This window comes from Sorghum bicolor, chromosome 7 (genome assembly GCF_000003195.3).
Source record: "Sorghum bicolor cultivar BTx623 chromosome 7, Sorghum_bicolor_NCBIv3, whole genome shotgun sequence".
NCBI lineage: Eukaryota > Viridiplantae > Streptophyta > Magnoliopsida > Poales > Poaceae > Sorghum > Sorghum bicolor.
In genome coordinates, this window is record NC_012876.2 from 9317001 (window position 1) to 9333398 (window position 16398).

The following is a 16398-nucleotide window of genomic DNA, read 5'->3' on the forward strand; positions in this document are numbered from 1 at the left end:
CTTTGTGCCCTAGCTTTGTTTGGCTTGTGTGAGAAAGATGAATTTTGGAAATTTCTAGCGAGCCACATTTAGGTCCTTTTCGGTTTTTGAAAAAATAAAACTCCAAGTCATTTTTTTAAAAAAAAACTAATTTATATCTGAGTTAAAAGAAAACAATTCTAAAATAATCTCAAATTACTAAATCAAGTTTTGGTTTATGCTTGTGCTAAATAGAATGGTTTCAAACCCTTTTAAATAAAAAGAAAAGTCTTTTTTTTCTTTTCCCCTTTCTCGCTTTCAGCCCACTCCTGCTCGCAACCCAGCCCAGCCAACCCTTTCTCCCCCTCTGCATTGCCCGCGTGGGCCGCCACCACCCCGCCCTGCCTGTGACCGCTCTTGGGCCTTGGCCTAGCAGCGCGGCCCGGACCCCTGCCGCCTGAGCCGACCGGGCCCGCGTGTCAGCCGCAGCGGCCTTCTTCCCCGCGCGCTGCCCTCTCCCACCTGCTGCCGCTGACGGGTGGGCCCCGCAAGTGGGACCCACCGGTCATCCCCTACCTCCAGCCGGATCGGAGCCGGACGCAACCACCAGCCTCGACGTCCACGCCGCGCGTGGATCGAAGATCCCCGGACCGCCCTAGCCTATAAAACAAGTGCCGCCGCCGCCGTCCGCACGCCCCTTCCTGGAACCCTAACCCTAGCGGTGCCCCTGCCCTAGCTGCACCGCCACCGTGGCCACCGCTGACTCGAGCTCCAAGCCGCCGCCATCAATCTCCCGTGTCGGAGAGTCCGCGGCGACAAGGACCCCTCCACGGCCTTCGCGTCGAGGTGAGAAACCCACCGAACCTTCTCCCGCCCTCTCTCTCCCTTTCTTTCGCGCAAACGACCTCGCCGAAGTTGCGTTGCTGCCGTCGAGCCGCCCCGCCACGCGCACCCGCCTTCCCGGCTCCTTCCTGTCCTCGTAGACGCGCGCATCGCGCTCGCCTTGCCGAAACGAGCACGAAGGTGCCCTTGCCATGGCCTCCCTTGCACCGCAGCGCCCCCACGGCGAGCTGCAGCGCCGCGGCCATGGCGCCGCCGCCGCGGACCATGCCGCCGCCGCGCGCAAGCCCCGCCCGGCTCCCCGGTCCACGGTGGACCGGTGGACCAACCGCCACCGCCCCGGTCCACGGGCGCGGGCCGTGAACCGGCCAGCCCCAGCGCGCCACGTGGCCGGCCAGATCGGCCACACCCGCGTCGCCTTGGCGTTTTTTAGAAATCAAACCGCACTCCGGCCAGTTCAAAAGTAATTAGATTTATGTCCTTGCCTTTTCTGTTTTAACCCCTCGCTTTAGGGAAATGGTGCCCGCAGTCTAAAATGCATTTAAAATTCAGTTTTGATTATTTAAAATACAAAAAGTAGTTCTATTTATTCACAGTTTTGCCACTCACATAGTTTGGCTATAGAATCCGCGTTTTAACTCTGTTTGAGCCCGTTCTTGTCGCGTTAGGTTCGTATCAATGTAAACTACGCGTTAGTCAGGACATCTGCGGTGTTTGACACTTTATGTTTTCACCATAAATATAAAATGATTAATATCTAACGAAATGCTCTTTTAATCTATAAAAACAATTTATGCTTATAAGTTTGGTTTTTCATAAACAAATAGTAATGTTATTAATACCAACATAAATACCTTTTTAATTGTGATCTACTTAATCCAATCTCAGTTCATAAATGCCTTGTTTAACTTATGTCACGAATTCTACGCTTTTCTAATCTATAAATAATAAAGTGTCTCAAATAATTTATTAATATTCATAAATAGAATATGACTATAACTATACTTGGTCTTTGATTAATATAATTTGTTTAACTCCATTTTATGACATTTCTCTTGAGTATCTGTCACCATAATTCATCTACTAAAATAATCCAAGCATATAGTCTGTGTTCTCCGTTATGATGCAAACCTCAAAAGTCGTGTCCGATTATCTATAGCTCTGTTCTCAATCATTCTTGCGTTGTCTCGATCGTAGCAACAAGCCGTGTCGTTTAGTACGTCTCTTTCAAAGCTTTTCTTTTGTTTGATGCTTGTTCTTAGTCGTGATTGTTTGTTTGTCTGTTTGTGTTGCTTGGTTGCTATGAGTAGAAGAAGCGTGATTCGTCAAAGTGAAGATCAGGAGCTAAGGACTGACAGTCGAAGCAGAAGTTGGAGATCAGGAGAAAGAAGCCAAAGATTTCTGAGCAGTTATACACTAGGAATAAAGGCAAGTGCAGGCACCATTTGATCATATTGTACCTATGAACTTTAAATGCATTTACTTTCCATTGCATGTGTTTTAATACTACAAACCCTAAGGACATGACTAGCCCTCTACTATATTCCTTGTACTCCTAGGTTTATACATGGGTAGTATAGTGAACAGTAGATATGCTTAGCTGCTTTGCTCATCTATTCCATATAATAAATGAAAGTAAATAATATTCTTTAATAAATTCTTCAATGATGATTAACGTTTAAATGATGAACAATGGTCACTTCGGTTGACGGAGATGTTGCGGTGCTTGTGAGCATCGTGGTATATTGAGGAAAGGGGGAGCGGGTACTGTTGGTTGGCTTGGTTGCCGGGCGTACCCGTCTCTGCTCTCCGTAAAGACTTAGTCATGGAGCGGCCCCTAGGACATACAGTGCAGCTCCAAGCCATATGGCTTTGGCTTGACTAATTATTAGGACCTCCACTGGTAGGATGTTACTTTCCGGGTAGGCGTAAGGAAGTAGCTTGGGTATTTATATTAAGAGGTCGGTCAGTTCGGGGTCCCATTGCTATGAGCACGGCTGCCGTGCGTCCTGACAAAAACTTATGAGTGGCATCCTATTAGTTGGACCCTGTGAAAGGTCTCGCAGTGAAACCCTGCCTGCTCACCTTGGTAGTGTTTTGGGGAGTCGCGACCCCGGGCGAATGGGAATCACGACTTGGAGTGAACGTGCACACCTTTGCAGAGTGTAAAACTGATATATCAGCCGTGCTCACGGTCACGAGCGGCCCAGACTCTCACATGATGAGCAAATTGGAATCACATGGAACTTGGAGGCGGAACTTGGTTGTGGTTGATACCTCGTGCTTTGGCGGAATGGCTATTCCATGTTGGCAGAATTGCTATCCTGTGTTCTTAATTGGGATTAACCTTAATGGGGTTGCTAGCCCGAGTTACTATCTGAGGTACCTTGTGGGGGTATAAACCCCTATACCCTTACGGCTAGACTTCGGCCAGGAGGCTTGGCCCATTACGAGACGAGTCCAAGGCTTGATCCGACAACCTGGAGTTTCGCGCAAGGAAACAAGATGTGGAGATCAAGCAGGATTCTAGTCGGTTAGAATAGAAATTGATATCGAATTATCCATGACAATTGTAACCGACTAGGATTAGTTTCCGGATCTGTAACCCTGCCCTCCAGACTATATAAGGAGAGGCAAGGGACCCCCCTAGGATATCATATTCTCTCAACACAAATCAATACAACCAGACGCAGGACGTAGGTATTACGCCAACTCGGCGGCCGAACCTGGATAAAAAGCTTGTACGTGTCTTGCGTCACCATCGAGTTCATAGTTTGCGCACCGTCTACCGATAAACTACTACCGTGGGTATACCCCAAGGTAGACTGCCGACTAGCTTTCGTCGACAGTGGCGCGCCAGGTAGGGGGTGTGCGTGCAACTTTTCCGGCGAACAAGATGGTCACGATCCCAGCTTCCGCGACCGTGCCCGAAGGCCTCACGTTCACCGTCGGCCAGATCACGTGGACGGCGTGCAACGGCGGCTTCACGACCACGGTTTCGGAAGAGATCCAGATCCAATCTGAGTTCACGCCGTCTCCGACCACACGCATGACGGCACCAAGCGCCCGACCACCGTTCCCACTCTACAAGGGAAAGGAGATCGACTGCTCGGACCTTCTCCAAGCGCTTGATCGCGCTGACTCCAAGCTACTCGAAGTTTCCCAACTAATAGATGGAGTTCTGCGTCGGCCCGACCAAGCTGCTCCAGCGGATTTTTTCAAATCCCGCCGGCCAACTCGTGTCGCCACACACGAACGACTGGGAACGTCTCTGACGATAACCTCAACCCCCTCAGGACGATCCGTCCAGCTCAAGAAGGAAGACTATCCTTGCGGCCGGAACAACTCGACCTCTGTTTACTCACGGCACACCCAATCCGTTTTCAGCAAGGCGGGTTGGTCGCCGACAACGAACAATCGTCACCACGTCAACATGGTGACAATCCGAGAACTACGGGACGGCCAGGCTTCCAGCACCAACTCAAGCACCGGCTCCGTCCCCACTGAGGTTATAAACACCGAAGACGGGGTTGCTAGCCCGAGTTACTATCTGAGGTACCTCGGTAATCTTAATAATAATTCTTATAATAATGATGATTAATAATATTGTAATCTACTTTCATCTAATTAAGGGTTGGGATGCTTTACTCATATTTAGTAATAGGTTGTTTAAATAAAAGAGTTATAATAAAAGTTTATCAACTTAAAAAGCTCACCTGCAGTTAAACAGTGTCAGCTTATCCTTTGATTAAGCCTTGCATGTCATATATTTTCCGCCTGTACTTGCTGAGTTCGACATGAACTCACCCTTGCTATTTTCTCCACACCCCCAGTGTGTAGTAAAGTGCTGCTCAGAAGAAGGATAAAGATGTCATGAAGTTTTCTAGAAGTATATCAGAAGTGCTTGGCGTACGGAGCCCCCAGTCAACCGTCCCTGAGAAGAATGGAGCCTAAGAAGTTTAGCTATTGTTTCCGCGTACTCTGATAGTTGTAAGTGTTATTATAAATATATTTTCCACTATATATAACATTGTTTCTAATATTTCTATTCTTTTGTTATATGTGTGGACTTCCTGAGCACACATATGATGACTCTGGTTTTCTTTTGAAAACCAGGGTATGACAGGTTGCAAGCCACCTATCCAATAATTCTAGTTTCTAAGATCACTAAGCATACAAGAGCTAGGTCACTACAAGCTAAACTAGTGAACTAAGCTACACAAGGCAAAGTAAGCAACTAAACTAATTACACTACTTTGCGAAAATGTAAGAGCAGAGGATGTGACCTTTATACCGTCGTGTAGGAGATGAACCAATCACTGATATATGAACAAAAAATCACCGGGAAAATACCAATCAATCACAATTAAGACACCAATTTTTCTCCTGAGGTTTACGTGCTTGCCGGCATGCTAGTCCCTGTTGTGTCGACCGACACTTGGTGGGTCGGCGGATAAGATGTGTAGCACGAACCTCGTCCTTACTAGGATACCACAAGAACCTACCCATAAATAAGATAGCTCAATGACACACGCAATCCACTAGAGTTACCTTTCGACTCTCCACTGAGGAAGGTACAAGACCCCTCACAATCACTAGGAGATGGCCACGAACAATCACCAACTCGTGTCAATACTCCTCCGCTGCTCCAAGCAATCTAGGTGGCAGCAACCACCAAGAGTAACAAGAAAACCGCATCTCAAATAATCCCCAAGTGCCACTAGATGCATCACTCATGCAAATGCATTTGTAATTACTCCTAATCTTACTATAACGAAGAATCTATGAAGGAGGTGAATGGGAGGTGTTTGCTTAGTCTTACAAGGATGTCAAGTATGTCAAAGTGCCAAGAGAGACACCCAAGAGCTGGCCAACAACTATTTATAAGCCCCCTCAACAAATAGAGCCATTAGGCTCTGGAGGCTGCCTCTGTCGGGGGCATCAGACGCTCCAACGCAGAGCGTCCGACATGGCCTCAACATTCAATGGTCCCTTGACAAGCCTGCTGGATTACTGCTGGTGTGTCCTCGGTTAGATGTGACCCGTTGATTCACAATGGTCAGTAAAATGTTGAAGCGCTGACTTAACAAGTGTCGAACACATCAGGTGCTATACACCAGACGCAACACCCAAACACTGGACGCTACTCAGAGAGGTCTAAAAACACTCGGGGGTGCATCGAGCGTGATCGATGGTACCCCATCAGACGCTTCTCAGCGTCCTACGCGCACTACCGAAACCTTGCTCGTGACTGAAGTTGACGTCATGCTACACCGGACGCTAGAACAGTGTCCTGGCCACGTCTGGTGACTGAGCGTCGGACGTGCCGATGCTTTGTTCAAAAGCACAACACACGGCCACAACGCACCGAACGCTGGGCCAACGTCCAACGCCTCTTCGACTAGCGTTCACTCCCGTGACTTCTTTGAAACTTTCCTCCAGTGCAATAGAAACTTCTTCGAAACTTTCTCAAAAGCGCCAAAATCCCACCTCGCAAGCTCAACGGGAGGGAGAGAGGAACCCAAACCCCTCTCCACCTCTTCAACCCTTGCTCAAAAGTGTTAACCACCAAGTGTATCACCTCGTGCACGTGCGTTAGCATATTTTCATAAATACTTTCAAGGATTAAGTTAATACACTAGGTTTTATGCATGCACATGATTAATGACACGTAGTGCCACTCGATATACCGCTTAGCCAAAGAATTCTCCTCTTTATACTATCCTAAACGTGATTACACTCTCTATAGTGTCTTGATCACCAAAACCAAAGTCCTATTTATACCTTTGCCTTGATCTCCATAGGATTTTTGTTTTTCTCTTTCTTCTTTTCAAGTTAAGCACTTTTATCATCTTATGGTCATCACCATTATCACCATAATCATCTCTTACTCCATCACTTGGCATGTACCCACCTCATCTAATCTACACACACTTAGTATAGAGGTTAGTACTTTGGATTTCATCAATTATATATCCAAAACTAAACTGAGGCTTTCAGCCATGTCTGCCACGACAGCCCCTCCTTCACCCCCCGCTATCGGCGGCGCCGCGGGGCAGCCATTCCCAAGGCTTGCCATGTCCTCCTCTGCCTCCTCTTCCTCACCCCCTCCAAGACAACATCTAGGTCAATCACCAAGACGGTGAACGGCTCCCACCACTTCAAGATCGTGGGCTACTATATCTCCAAGGCGTGTGATCAGGGTGGTCGGGTGGGGAAGTTTATCGTCTCTACCAGGTTGCTAATGGAGTCCTTCAACATGAGGATGCACTGGCTACATTTTGTTGTGTTGGTGAGGCAACAGGAAGGTGGGTGATGAGAAGGTCGCTGAGGTCAAGTGGTTCCTCGACACCGATACGGTGCCCGGCGCGACTGCTGGACCACCCAAGCCATCAAAGGGAGTCCTTTGCGGAGAGGGTGAGGTTGTCCATGAACCTCATGGGGAGGAAGCTGTTCGAGGTGAGGGAGATGAATCAGAGTAACTTGTGTGTTGCAGCGGGTGTTGGGGCAGCCAAGGAGCTACTTGCGTTAGAATGATCTCCCACCGATTAGGCCCAAAGGCCTAATCGGGCCTTGACCTGTGCCCTGATCGGGGGCGCCCAGCCCATCTATGGCTGGAGGGCCCCTGTCACACTGCGCTATAAATACAGGTGCGGGCCGCCGGCTCTCAGTACGAGGTTCACCGTGAGCCGCACTCCCCGCCGAAACCCTAACCCGATCTAGAGAAGGGCGCAGCCAGTGACGGGAAGCCCTCCGCGCCGCCACTGCACTGCACCGCCGAGTCTTCCCCACCCGTCGCTGCCCGTGTGCAGATCTGCATCAGCGAACCAGAAATGGCGGCCTCCGGATCCGGATCTTCCACCACGCCTGCTCCTACTTCCACCGATGGTATGAACCCCACTACTTCCCCTTTTTCCCTTAGATCTCTTATAAGTGCACTCTTTTATACCGAATAGAGAATGGTTACCCCACTGGTTTACTCCTAGAACGATCCTACAGTTCTAACAATGGTATCAGACGCCTACTCTAGCGAGTAGATCTAGAGTTTGGGGAAAAGAAAAGGATCGATCCGGTGCGGATCTATCAAACCCAATAGGGAAAAGAAAGAACATTCCAAACCGAAAAAAGTTTTACATTCCGAAACCCTAACCCTAACAGAAGGTAGGCATGGTAGAACCTACCGTTTTTTTTCTTTCTCTGCTGCGGCGCGCGGACAGGGCACCACCGCGGCGCTCCTCGATGGTGCCGCGTGCGACTGAAACCGCACGCGTGCGCCGGCGAGGGGAGCCGAGGCAGCGCCATCACCTTGCTCTCTGGTTGCTGGGTGCGGCCAGTAGATTGGAAAAGAGAGAAAGAAATAGAAAGGAAGGCAGGGGAGTGGCCGGGTCCGTCCGGCGGCGGCCCTCTCACCGGTGGCCTCCATAGCCGCCGCCGCGCCGGCTGCTGCTCCTGGGCGGCGCCGTGCACAGAGAAGGGTTAGAAGAGAATGAAGTTAGGGTTTTATTCCAGCAAAAATCACTCTCGACTGTCGGATCTGAATGGACGGCTCAGATCGGCCACCACCGCATCGGGCTTCTTTCGGCCTAGGCGGGATGGCCAAATCCCGGCCCAGGCCCAGGTTGCGGCCTGGGACGCGGGGGTGCGCGTGCGCGCGGTTTTTGGGCCGCGTTTTCTTTACTCTGGGCCGAAAGCGAAAGCTGAAAAAAAGGCCACCGCGCGCACGCTGTTGGGCCACACTTCTAGGCCGCTGCGCGCGAGCTGGCCGCGCAGGCCGCGCGTGGGCATGGGCCGAATTGGCCGACTGCACAGTTTTTCGTTTTTCTTTTTTCCAGAAGCTATTATTGATGCATTTTGAATGATTTTACAAAGTTTTTAATACTTTTCTCTGTATATTTTTTGTCCAAAGATAATTATATTCAGAGAACAGTAAAGTTTTTGTATAGTTTCTGGAAAATAGAATTAAAAGTTTATTAAAGTTTCCGCTGCGTACTTAAAGTTATTTATTCATTTGTCATTATTAAATTCAAACCGATGGGCGATTTTAATTTTGAAAAATGGATAAAATTACAAATTATTATAATATTGTTTTCATTCTGACCAAAGTTGATTTATAACAATATTATGATATTATTATTATGGTTTGTTGTCATGCATTAATTCTATTTCTGCCCAAAGGTGATGTAGAATTAGTGTACAAAGGTTAAAATTGGATAATTTTATAGATTATTATAATATTGTTATTATTCTGACCAAAGTTGATTAATAGCAATATTATAATGTTATTATGGTTTTTTGATATATATTAATTCTATTTCTGCCCAAAGGTGTTGTAGAATTAATGTAAAAGGACTAATTGTATGTTTTACTTTTGACCATAGTTGGAATTAAATCATGCAATTATTGTAATATGTTCTCACTTAATTTGAATGTGTTTCAGGTGTCTCCTTGATGGCATATATCAAAGATATTCCAGCCCTCAAAGGAGACAACTACACTGAATGGAAGAAAAAGATTGACCTAGCCTTCATCTTGGCTGAGGTCGACTGGGTCATCTCCACACCGTTTCCCACTGAGCCAGTGGAGCCGTGAGGGGAGCTGAAGAGACTGATGCTGCATGGGCAACAAGAGAAGGAAAGTATGCAAGTGAAGGAATGATTTTTGATCTTCAAAAGAGACAGTGGGCCACTGCCAACAAGAAATGTCTGGTAGTTGTAAAGAACACAATTGACCCTACTATAGTGGGGTCAATTGGAGAGTGTGACACTATTGCAGAGTACCTTGAGAAAGTAAAGAGTCAGTTCCATGGCTCTTCAAAGACATATGCTACTCAGCTGATTAAGCAGCTGATGATAGAAAGGTACTTTGGGCCTGGCAATGGCAATGGCATTAGAGAACACATATCAAAGATGAACCATCTAAACAACAAGCTTAAACCAATGGACTTAGAGCTCAAGGAAGAGTTCCTTGTTCATGTGATTTTTGCTTCGTTGCCAAAGGAGTTTGACACCTTTGTTGTCAACTACAACATCCAGCCCGAGAAATGGAACCTGGAGCGTTGTATAGCGATGTGTGTTCAAGAGGAAGAGAGGATCAAGGCCGCCAATGGTGGCACCCTCAACTTTGTTAGAGATAACAAAAGAAAGAATGTCAATGCCAATGCCAGATCTCCTTCAAAGGCAAAGGGCAAAGCACCCATGCATCAGTAGCCCCAGCAGAAAAAGGCCCAACCTCCTCCAGGGAACAAAGATGTGTGTCACTACTGCCACAAAGAGGGGCATTTCAAGCAAGATTGCCCTAAATTTTTAAAGATGATAATGGAAAAGAATGGTGAGAACATTATTACTTTTGTAAATGAATCTCTTTATGTACAATATGCAAAATCTACTTGGTGGATTGACTCAGGGGCAACTGTTCATGTTGCAAATTCTTTACAGGGATTCCGTTCGACGCGGACTACGCAAAGAAAAGAAAGACAAATTAAAGTGGCAAATGGAGTCCAGGTGGACATGGAAGCTGTTGGCGATGTTTCTTTAGAACTTGCTAATAGTTTTATTCTTTTGCTTAGAGATGTTCTTTATGTTCCGTCTTTACAGAGAAACTTAATAAGTGTGTCTTGTTTAGACAATGATGGTTATGGCTGCCATTTTGGTAATGGCAAGTGTGAGATTTTCTGTAATAATGACAGTGTTGGTATTGCTTTTTTAAAGCAAGATCTTTATTTGTTATCACTTCGTGAATGTGTTAATTCCGTATGTGATGTGATTGATAACGTATCCTCGTCTGCGGTTTCCAATAGAAAAAGGAAGAGAACTCAAGATGCCTCATCGAAATTATGGCACTGTCGTTTAGGCCATATTTCGAGGGGGAGAATAGAAAGACTAGTGAAGAATGACATTCTTCCTCCATTAGAGTTCTCAGATTTAGACCAATGTAGAGAATGCATTAAAGGAAAGTATATAAAGAAAATTAAAAAGGATGCTAAAAGAAGCACATGAATACTACAAATAATTCATACAGACATTTGTGGTCCCTTTCCTGTGAAAAGCGTGGATGGCTATGATTCATTTATAACATTCACAGATGATTACTCCCGTTATGGCTATATTTATCCAATTAAAGAAAGAACAGAAGCATTGGATAAATTTAAAATATTTAAGGCTGAAGTTGAAAATAAGCATAATTTAAAGATAAAGATAGTCCGATCTGACCGCGGGGGGAGTACTACGGTCGGCACACCCCATATGGCCAAATTCCTGGACCTTTTGCAAGGTTTTTACAGGAAAATGGTATAGTAGCCCAGTACTCCACACCGGGCAAACCTCAGCAGAATGGAGTAGCTGAAAGACGCAACCGTACCCTAATGGATATGGTGCGTAGCATGATGAGTTATTCCATACTACCATTGAGTTTATGGATGGAGGCTTTAAAAACCGCCATTTATATTCTCAATAGAGTACCAAGTAAGTCGGTGCCTAAAACACCATATGAGATGTGGACAGGAAGAGTGCCCTCACTAAATCACTTGCGTGTCTGGGGGAGTCCTGCTGAGGCTAAAGTATTTAACCCAAATATTGGGAAACTAGATCCCAAAACAGTGAGTTGCCATTTTATTGGCTATATTGAAAGGTCAAAAGGCTATCGTTTCTACTGCCTAGATAGATACACAAAGTTTGTAGAAATGAGGCATGCAATTTTCTTAGAGAATGAAATGATCAGGGGGAGCATGGTAGCTCGACAAATTGATCTTGAAGAGAAGCGGGTATGTGTACCCACTCCGATGATTCAGGATCCATTTTTTGAGCTACCTGTTCTTGTTGCACCAACAGTGCCTGCCACTGTAGTGCCAACACCTGTTGTTAGTTCCCCTGTGGCAACAATGGATGAACATGTGGAACCTGTCCTTCAGGATCCCGTGCAACCACCACCTGTTGCCCAGGAGGAAGAACAACAGCCCCAACAGGCACCCACAAATGAGACTCTTAGGAGATCTCAAAGAGTTAGAAGATCAGCCATTCGGATGATTATGAGGTGTATGACATAGAAGAAGCTCAAATGGAGGGTGATCCCACCTCATTTGAAGAAGCCATGAGAAGCGATCATTCATCGAAGTGGCTTAAAGCCATGGAAGATGAAATGGTATCAATGAGGACCAACGAAGTTTGAGACTTAGAACCTATTCCTAAAGGAGCCAAAACAGTAGGCTGTAAATGGGTCTACAAGACTAAATGTGACTCCCAAGAGAATATTGAAAGGTATAAAGCGCGACTTGTGGCAAAAGGTTTCACACAAAGGGAGGGAATTGATTACAATGAGACATTTTCTCCAGTCTCATGTAAAGATTCCTTCAGAATCATAATGGCTTTAGTAGCACATTATGATTTAGAGTTGCATCAGATGGATGTAAAGACGGCGTTCCTAAATGGGGATTTGGAGGAAAATGTTTACATGGCACAACCGAAAGATTTTGTCATGGAAGGCAAAGAACAGATGGGATGCCGCTTAAAGAAATCGATCTATGGGTTGAAGCAAGCTTCAAGACAGTGGTACTTGAAGTTTGACAAAACCATAAAGTATTTTGGGTTTAAAGAAAACATTGAGGACAATTGTGTATATTCAAAGTTTAAGAATGGAAAGTTTATCTTCCTAATCTTGTATGTGGATGATATCTTACTTGCTAGTAGTGATATCAGTATACTACTCGAGACAAAGAAGTTTTTGTCCTCAAAGTTTGACATGAAAGATCTTGGTGAAGCTTCTTTTGTTCTGGGCATAGAAATTCACCGAGATAGAGAAAAGGGGGTATTAGGACTGTCCCGAAAGACATATATAGAAAAGATTCTAAAGAAGTATAATATGCACAAATGTAGTGCATCACCTGCACCCATTGTCAAGGGCGACAGATATGGGGATTTTCAGTGCCCGAGGAACCAATACGAGCTCGATCAAATGAAAGTGGTTCCATATGCTTCTGCTGTCGGAAGCTTACAGTATGCTCAAGTCTGTACGCGCCCTGACTTAGCATTCGTTACCGGGTTACTTGGCAGATTTCAAAGCAATCCAGGACAGGAACACTGGAAATTGGTAAAGAAAGTCTTGCGTTATTTGCAAGGGACAAAAGGCCTCATGCTGACGTATAGAAGATCAGAATCCTTGCACATAGAAGGGTACTCGGATTCTGATTATGCGGGAGATGATAGAAAATCCACGTCTGGATATGTCTTCACTCTCGCAGGGGGAGCTATTTCATGGAAAAGCTCAAAACAAACCGTCACTACATCGTCCACAATGTATGCCGAGTTTGTAGCATGTTATGAGGCAACGGGGCAGGTGAACTGGTTAAAGAAGTTCCTACCCGGTTTAAAGGTGGTCGACAGCATAGATAAACCACTAAAGTGGTGCTGCCAAACATATTGACATAAAGTATTATGTTGTGAAGGATAAAGTTCGGGATCAAATCATAAGTCTTGAGCACATAAGGACTGAAAAGATGCTCGCGGATCCGCTTACAAAAGGCTTACCACCCAATATGTTTAGAGAACACGTAGCCGGCATGGGTTTAAGGGAAAGCCTATGATTCCTGAACTATAAATGGCCCAAAGTTAAAGTTACTGTTTCAGATCAGAGACCTGCATTGTAGTTGCCAAATCTATCGGCGATAGACCGTGACGATGAAGCATGCTCTATGCACTCATCTGTGATGGAATGAGTAAAAAGTAAAGTGTTTAAAGTCAAAGTTTAAAGGTTAAAGAAAAGTTGAGATCAAGGGGGAGAATTTTAGAATGATCTCCCAGCCTTGACCTGCGCCCTGATCGGGGGCGCCCAGCCCATCTATGGCTGGAGGGCCCCTGTCACACTGCGCTATAAATACAGGTGGGGGCCGCCGGCTCTCAGTACGAGGTTCACTGTGAGCCGCACTCCCCACCGAAACCCTAACCCGATCTAGAGAAGGGCGCAGCCAGTGACGGGAAGCCCTCCGTGCCGCCACTGCACTGCACCGCCGAGTCTTCCCCACCCGTCGCTGCCCGTGCGCAGATCTGCATCGCGAACCAGAAATGGCAGCCTCCGGATCCGGATCTTCCACCGCGCCTGCTCCTACTTCCTCCGATGGTATGAAGCCCACTACTTCCCCTTTTTCCCTTAGATCTCTTATAAGTGCACTCTTTTATACCGAATAGAGAATGGTTACCCCACTGGTTTACTCCTAGAACGATCCTACAGTTCTAACAACTTGAGCTTGCTGACAAGGTATACATGCCATTAGTTCTTGTGTATTTGCGATGCCTTTTTACTAATGAATTTTCTTTCGATTCAGTCAAATGTATTTTCACTTCACTTCTGTCGGATTCCACATGTAGTAGCTATCATACTAAAATAGTATAATGAGAAAATTAAGGAATATACATCATTAAAAAATATTTTCAAGTTATATAAAGCCACTATAAATCATTAGATTGCTGGGAAGTGCAAAGGTAACCATTTTTTTATACCCCAAGCATACTAATGAATTTTCTTTCCATTGAGTCAGATGTATTTTCATAGTTGCAGAGCTGAGCAGAGTGATTGAATCCTTCAAGACTCTTGAGTACCTGGATGTTTGGTCATGTCCACAGGTTATAAGGGACAGCTGCCAGAAAGTGCCGGGCCAGTGCAGTTTCCTGCTGGATGTACTATGTGCCATTGCTTAATCTCAATCACGCCAAGTCTTTCAATCTAAATTTTCCATGTTGACCTTTATGGTCCAAGTCCAGTTTGCCTCTATGATTTGTGGCAGTCGGTCACCAGTACTACTTCAGTATATATGCTGATACTGTATCAACAGGGAAAGAAATAAGAATGTTTCCTATTTTGGTGTGTTCGGCTATACCGCATATCAAAATTGTTTCAGGTTTCTGTCAGTTTTACCTATATAGCATATATAATTTTCTAGATGTACTGATTTTGTGCATAAGATTATATAAACCGAAAGCCTGGAATGCTAAAGTTATGATTTTGTTGGTGGATAAGGGCATGTACAACGGAGAGACAGCTGCTGTCTGTAAAATTCTTGGAATTCACAACATAGACGGCTAAATAGACAGTTCATACGACCCACATATAGTTGCTGTCTATTTGGCTGTCTACAAATCGTTTAATGCTTACATGTAACTATGATTAACTGTGAATATCATTTCTATATACTGTTGTGTTGCTAATTGATGCAAAACAAATCCTCCAAAACACATCATATATTATATATATAATACAATACAAGTATCTCATAAATCAAATGTAATATCCGTATAGGCAGTTGTCTCAAAACAAAAATCTAGGCAGCTATGGAGAAGACTCACGATGAGGAGTAGACGGAATGCTGGTTTCTCTCTCTTCCTTTCCCCTTTCGTAAATCCTTCAGCAATCCACCAATCATCCATGAACCTTCCGCAAGATTCAACTCCAAATCGATATCAGCCCCACTCAGATTTAGCCTTCACGTTGCCATGCACTCAATCGATTCAACACCTGCCCTGCCCCATCGGAAAATCATCTTCCTACTGCACGCACACGGAGTGTTAGCAACGATGGGGAACCAGGCGTGCCCGAGGAGGAAACCAGTACGACAAGGCCAAGACAAAGCGGTCGAACCAAACGTCCCAATGTGCTGATTAGCGGACCAGAGTGGGCGTGAGCCGTAGGCTAGCGCAGCTGCGTCTGCGGGCTCACGCCAGGCGCAACGCCTGTATAAGACCTGAGACTCTCTCGAGGGAGGGAGATCAATCAAACACAGAACCGAATACTTGTAATATCCCTATTGCTACTTGCGTATCTGGTTTTCCCTCTACTGCTGTTCTTCCTAAACTCCCTTTCTTCCCAATTATCCCTACTCGATTCTATGCTGCAACTCTGATGCTAACAATTGGTACTCAGAGCCAATTTCCCCAGATCGGTGCAAAATTTTTTTGCTGAGCGATTCACAAACTGCCTCGGTCGGTTTGATTTCATCGACGAACAGCCCTGCTGAGCGTTGTTGCGATCCCGTAATTCCCTGGTGCCGTGAGCGTTCACGCGTTCGCCGATCTGGATTCCACACCGCCGCCGCCGCCTCCCCTTCCGCCCAAGCCACCTGTTCATCTTACCTACACTCGCCGCGCTAGATCTTCCACCCCAATGAGTCCAGATACGCAACTGCTGCTCTCCGAGTTCCGCAAACTCGCCGCCGCCCAAACGGCCACCCAAGAGAAACTCGACGAGCAGACTGCCCTTCTGGAGCGCCGCCTCACCGTCGCCGAGGAAGCGCTGGACAAGCGCTTTCAGGAAGCCGAATCCTCGGTGGAGCAGCGGATTATCGATTCCGAGCTCCGCCAGGATGTCCGCCTCGTCGCCATCGAGAAGACCGCGGAGGACCTTCAAACTTGGCGCCGGGAGCACGAAGGCGTCGTCGACGACCTCCGCCTTCGGGTGGGCAAGCTCGACAAGTATTGGGATCGGTCGATGAAGGAGGCTGCAACGACCCAGTTCGAGCCGGCCGTCTTCCCCGATCCAACGTTCAGGCCGATCCCCTTCCCCGACCCAACCCTCAAGATGGAGCAGTACGCCGCACCAAGCTCTGCTGGCTATACGGCT